Consider the following 6,739-nt stretch of genomic DNA (forward strand, 5'->3'; position numbering starts at 1 on the left):
AAAAAAACAAAAACCCCAGCCACAGAAATGCTGACGCGTGGATGCCTATTGGTCCCGGTTGGTGCCACCAACCGGGACCAAAGGGTCTCCTGACTGGGCTCTGCGCACTGCCCACGTGGAGGCCCATCAGTCCCGGTTCTGGATTGAACCGGGACTAAAGGGTCGGGGCATTAGTACCGACACTTTAGTCCCGGTTCAGGAACCGGGACTAAAGGCCCTTACGAACCGGGACTATAGGCCCTTTTTCTACCAGTGTATTGTGATATCCCAACATAAACATAATCCAACATGGAGCAATCTTCATCTTCACCTGCAACTAGCAATGCTATAAGAGGGGCTGAGCAAAAGCGGTAACATAGCCAAACAACGGTTTGCTAAGAAGGGTCAGAAAGGTTAGAGGTTCATGGCAATTTGGGAGGATTGATAAGTAAGTGGTAGGTAACGCGGCATAGCGATAGAACGAAGCAACTAGCATAGCAATGATAGTAGTGAGATCCAAGGTGACGGTCATCTTGCCTGAAATCCCGCAAGGAAGAAGAATGAGTCCATGAAGGAGATGAAGCCATGAAGACGAACCAAGCGTAGACGAACGAATCCTCACAATCGCAACATAACCGGACCTATCAAGAAGAAGGAACACCAGAAAGAAACAAACAACATGGTAAGCAACCATCACATTCACATGGCATAATGCACAATCAAGTATGATGCATGTCCTGTTTAATGAGGCATGGCATGGCAAAGTGCACAAACAATACTACAAATTAAATGGAGCTCAATATGCAACGAGTTGCATATTGAAGAAACACCACATTCGAGTTATTTAGTTCGCTCTCGTTTAAGTACACAACAATATTAAATGTTGTTAACCATGGCAAGAGGTGAAGCATAATAAAACTACACATCTAGGCAAGTTTAAATGAGGCCGGAACAACAAACAACAATTCCGGAAAATCCTCATGTCCATATTCTAGATTTGGTACTGTTCTTCCCTAAAACCTATTTTAATGTTATTAAATAGTAAAACAAAGTGCACATGTTAATCTATGCATTTTTCTACCCCATTTACATATAAAGTTTATTTCAAATGGAGCCACGGTTATTTAGTTATGAAATAAAGCATTTTAGCATGGCATTTAACCAAATTAAAGCAAACAACAATTTAAACATTTTAAACATGGATGAGAGTGGCATATTATGAAACTAGATGAAATTCTAAGCATTTTACATATATAAATTATTTACAAATGATGCATGGTTAATTAGTTATTAGATGCATGAACACTAGGGGGTTTTCTGTAAAACTGCACTCTCTGGAATAATAGACAAATTCGTCCAGAGCAGAAAAAAACATATCGGGCCGAAACTGAGTGCACTGCTGGGCCAACAGAGATGGGCTGGGCTATGCTCACATTGGGCCAACAGGGAGTTGGCAGATCTGGGCCTTGGCGAGTCGAGAGGCAGGGCGCGGTCACGCGAGCGCTGGGTCAACGCGAGCGCTCGAGTCCGAGCGGCTCGATGCAGAAGAGTCGCAGCTCGTCTCCCTCGCTCGAACAGAGGGAGGCAGCGCTGGGGACTTGCGGCGGGGCTGGCAGGCTCGGGAAGCTGCAGGTCAGCGAGGGCACAGCTTGGGGAGGCGGAGAAGCAGGACTTGGGGACGAGCGCTCCGGCGAGGGACTTGGGCGAGGCATCGGCTTGGTCTAGATCAGCGGGGCCATTGCGTGGTGCTCTCCTGTGGTGACGAAGAACGGCGGCAGGCGGGTCAACAGCAGCACAAGGAATACACGGGAAGAAGAGGAGCGCGTGGTAGAGTCGAGTTTACCGGCGGCTCACTGGAGTTAAGAGGACGACAAAGTCGAGCGGGGCTGGAGGCTGGGAGGCCAACGAGCAGAGAGGGGTGCGGTCAACGGTCGGGGATGAGCGTTCGCTCGATGCAGAACGCGGCTCGAAGCAGAGGCGACCAAGACTTGGCAAGCGAAGCGTGCGGTGGTTCGCATTGCAGGAATCAGCAGCAGGCAAGGGGGCTCCTTGGACTTGGCGGGGCGCCGGGTCAACGCAGACGAGCGGGCTTGGAGATCCATGGCGGGGCTCCTGTCCATGGTGCTCCTGTCCATGGTGCTCGGGAGGAGTCCTGTATGAAAGACCGAGGGAGAGAGATCAGGGGACGGGGAGAGCAAGGGAGGAACGAAGCAGAGAAGAAAGGGAGGCGCTCATCTGCTGGCTCCGGCGAGCTGCTGGTCGCCGCCGACGGTCGCGGTCAGGAACGAGGGAGCCGCTGCTGCGGGACGACGACGGGGCTGAGCAGAGGAGCTAGACGGGGCTGGATCGATGGGTGTATCGGGGAACGTGGTTGGCTGCGGGGCTTCCATGATTGATGGGTTGGATCGATGGAATTGGCTGGTTGTGGTTGGCCCGATCTGGAAAACGAGAAGGAAAGTGACGGGCAAATAGCTCCCATGCGACGTCGTTGGTGTGTATTGTCTCTCATGCGATGTCGTTGGTTGTAATAGCTCTCATGCGACATCTGCGTTGGAAAAAATAGCTCCCATGCGACACTGCTGCCTAATCCAAAGACACATGTTTAAAACTCTAATCAGGTGAGCGGGACCCACAGCGTGGGACCCACTAACTTATCCAACTCAGCATTGGTCAGGTGAGCGGGACCCATAGCGTGGGACCCACTAACTTATCCAGGTCAGCATTGGTACAAGAGGACACCGAGCCGTGCAGCACCCGAGCCCATCCTCCCCCCCTCCCCCCTCCCCGACCGTTGTTGTTCTTCTTCTCCGGCGACGACGCGCAGCAACACCGTTCCGGGCCGCGACCTAGCAATGTCGAGCTCCGCTTCAGCCTCCCGCCGCTCATGGCCGCGCTATGGCGCAGTGCCCATGACAAGGTGCCCTGCATGCCCACGTATCGCACCCCTGAAGCAGCTAGTCACAACGACTGACAAGAATGGCAACCTTGGGCGGGAATTCGTGAAATGCGAGAGCAAACCAGAGCAGGGAAAGGTGAGATTTTACTTCTCAATATGCCAATTTTGGTTTTTGTCTCCCAATTTCATATTTGCCCAATTTTTCCCCATTTTTCATCGGATTTGGGATTTAGGGTTCATCTTTCCAATTTCAGAAATTGAAGCAATGCACCCATTTTGAGTGGCTAGATGAGTACATAGAGCGGATTCAACTGGAGGGTGCATCACGGGAGCTCGATTTACCGTTGGAGGCGGAGAAGTTGGGCATGTTTGGATCGGGCGCGTCTGGATCTGGGGCCCCTGGATCTGCCCATTCCATTGGGGCTACTGTGGGGGATGAAGTAGTGACGGCAGAGCTGAAGAAGCTGAACAAGCAGATGAAGAAACTCATCGAATTGCAGAAGCAGGGCAATTTGATGGGGCTGATGGCCGGAATTTTTTATGTTTGTGTAATTGCTCTCGCATTTCTTTATGTGATGATAATTAGTCGTAAGTGAATAGATTGGGCATCATTTGTAATTGTAATGATATGTATATTTGAATAAAAGTGTTGCGCTGTATGAATTCAGCATGTCCTCTCCACTCTGTTTCGGCCCCGTTTTTTAGTTCTTCAGTTCGTCATCAGTTTCAGTTTAAGTGGTAGAGGGAGAAAAGGAAAAAAAGGTTCGTCCACAGTTGCCCGAAAAGGACAGGCCCATATAGAAGTTAGGCAGGGCCGAATAGAACATATCCAGGCCCATTGATAAAAGAAGTGTAGCATAGATAGATAGAACTTATAGAGGGGCATCCCCCCACTAAATATAGTTCATAAAACATGAAAGGAAAATAATTAAAACTAGATAGATAGAAGACACGGGCACACACGCCCGAACCAACACAAACACAAACTAGATAGATAGAAGACTCGCACTTGAACAACTCCTTGGCCCCTCCTCCTTGGGCCCCTCCTCCTTAGCCGGCGCCACTCACTCGTTGTTCTCCGGCATCTGGTAGGGGAGGGTGTGCATGCCGTTGGGGTGAGGGAAGATGTGGTGGAAGTTGGTGAAGATGTTGTAGGTCGTGAACGCGATAAACTCGCATCCACACCAGAACACCTCGCCGAGGAGGTGGTGAGCGTCGTAGGGGTTGGTGAAGGTGACGTAGAGGCCAATGACGAAGCCGTTGGCGTTGCCATCTTGCACTAGTGCAGAACCGGGCAATAGCACCGGTTCGTAAGGCCCTTTAGTGCTGGTTCCGTAACCGGCACCACTGGTAGAAAAAGAGGCTTCCGTCCAGCCCCATTAGTCGCGAAACTGTAGGAACCGCGACTAATGAAGTCTTTAGTCGCGGTTCAGCAAACGAACCGCGACCAAAGGCCTGGGCCCAGGGCGCTCGGTGGCCAGCTGGTGCACGTGAGGGGCTTTAGTCGCGGTTGGCCAGGCCAACCGCGACTAAAGGTGCCCAAAGGCCTTTAGTCGCGGTTGGCCAGGCCAACCGCGACTAAAGCTCCTCCCCTATATATACCAGTTCAGCGCACTCACTTAGCCATTTGGTGCCACTTCTCTTCACAAGCTTCACAAGGGGGTGTAGGTTTGCTTTTGGTTCCTCTTATGCACACAAGGTGTTTGATGAAATGCTCCAACAGCGTGAAACAAACATGATATGAAGTGTTGGAGCCACACTTGAGGTTCCTCCTCGATCGCGGTTAGCAACTTGAACCTTTCATGCATGTGTGTCATTGATAAAATATGCATGTGTGTTGTTCATTGTTTAATTTCTATTGTTTATAGCTAGTTAGTTTAACAAATGCATGATGGTTAATTATATATTTTATATTATAATAATGCAGATGAATCGGCAATGGATGTACCTGCTTCGGCACGGTTTCATGCCAAGCTATAATTGTTGGACCAAGCATGGAGAAAGAGGGGTTATAATGGAAGAAGATGAAGAAGGGGATGATTTCATCGATGAAAGCTATCTTGCTCATTTCGGTGATACTTTCATGGAGGATGCTGAAGGTGAAGGGGAAGGTGAAGGGGAAGGTGAAGGGGAAGGTGAAGGTGAAGAAGAGGCACGTGATGAGACCGTTGATGATCTTGGTCGGACCATTGCTGATGCACGGAGACGCTGCGAAACTGAAAAGGAGAGAGAGAATTTGGATCGCATGTTAGAGGATCACAGAAAGTCGTTGTACCCCGGATGCGATGATGGTCTGAAAAAGCTGGGCTGCACACTGGATTTGCTGAAATGGAAGGCACAGGCAGGTTTAGCTGACTCGGCATTTGAAAACTTGCTGAAAATGTTGAAGAATATGTTTCCAAAGAATAACGAGTTTCCCGCCAGTACGTACGAAGCAAAGAAGGTTGTCTTCCCTCTAGGTTTAGAGGTTCTGAAGATACATGCATGCATCAACGACTGCATCCTCTACCGCGGTGAATACGAGAATTTGAATGAATGCCCGGTATGCACTGCATTGCGTTATAAGATCAGAGGCGATGACCCTGGTGACGATGTTGAGGGCGAGAAACCCAGGAAGAGGGTTCCCGCCAAGGTGATGTGGTATGCTCCTATAATACCACGGTTGAAACGTCTGTTCAGGAACAAAGAGCATGCCAAGTTGTTGCGATGGCACAAAGAGGACCGTAAGTCGGACGGGGAGTTGAGACACACCGCAGATGGAACGCAATGGAGAAAGATCGACAGAGAGTTCAAAGATTTTGCAGCTGACGCAAGGAACATAAGATTTGGTCTAAGTACAGATGGCATGAATCCTTTTGGCGAGCAGAGCTCCAGCCATAGCACCTGGCCCGTGACTCTATGCATCTACAACCTTCCTCCTTGGTTGTGCATGAAGCGGAAGTTCATTATGATGCCAGTGCTCATCCAAGGTCCGAAGCAACCCGGCAACGACATCGATGTGTACCTAAGGCCATTAGTTGATGAACTTTTACAGCTGTGGGGCAGACCTGGTGTCGGTGTGTGGGATGAGCACAAAAAAGAGGAATTTAACCTACGAGCGTTGCTTTTCGTAACCATCAACGATTGGCCTGCTCTTAGTAACCTTTCGGGACTGTTAAATAAGGGATACAATGCATGCATGCACTGCTTACATGAGACTGAAAGTGTACATTTGCCAAATTGTAAGAAGAACGTGTACCTTGGGCATCGTCGAGATCTTCCGAAAATTCATCCAGTAAGAAAGAAAGGCAAGCATTACAACGGCAAGGCAGATCACCGGCCGAAGCCTGCGGAACGCACTGGTGCTGAGGTATTTGATATGGTCAAGGATTTGAAAGTCATCTTTGGAAAGGGTCCTGGCGGACAATCAGTTCCGAAGGGAGCTGACGGGCACGTAGCCATGTGGAAGAAGAAATCTATATTCTGGGAGCTAGAATATTGGAAAGTCCTAGAAGTCCGCTCTGCAATCGACGTGATGCACGTGACGAAGAATATTTGCGTTAACCTCCTAAGCTTCTTGGGCGTGTATGGGAAGACAAATGATACAAAGGAAGCACGGCAGGACCAGCAACGTTTGAAAGACCCTGATGACCGGCATCCGGAATGGTTTCAAGGTCGTGCCAGCTACGCTCTGACCAAAGAAGAGAAGGTCATCTTTTTTGAATGCCTGAGCAGTATGAAGGTCCCGTCTGGATTCTCGTCCAATATAAAGGGAATAATAAACATGGCGGAGAAAAAGTTCCAAAACCTGAAGTCTCACGACTGCCACGTGATTATGACGCAATTGCTTCCGATTGCTTTGAGGGGGCTCCTGCCGGAAAATGT

The sequence above is a fragment of the Triticum dicoccoides genome, chromosome 3A, assembly GCF_002162155.2.
Source record: "Triticum dicoccoides isolate Atlit2015 ecotype Zavitan chromosome 3A, WEW_v2.0, whole genome shotgun sequence".
Taxonomy (NCBI): Eukaryota; Viridiplantae; Streptophyta; class Magnoliopsida; order Poales; family Poaceae; genus Triticum; species Triticum dicoccoides.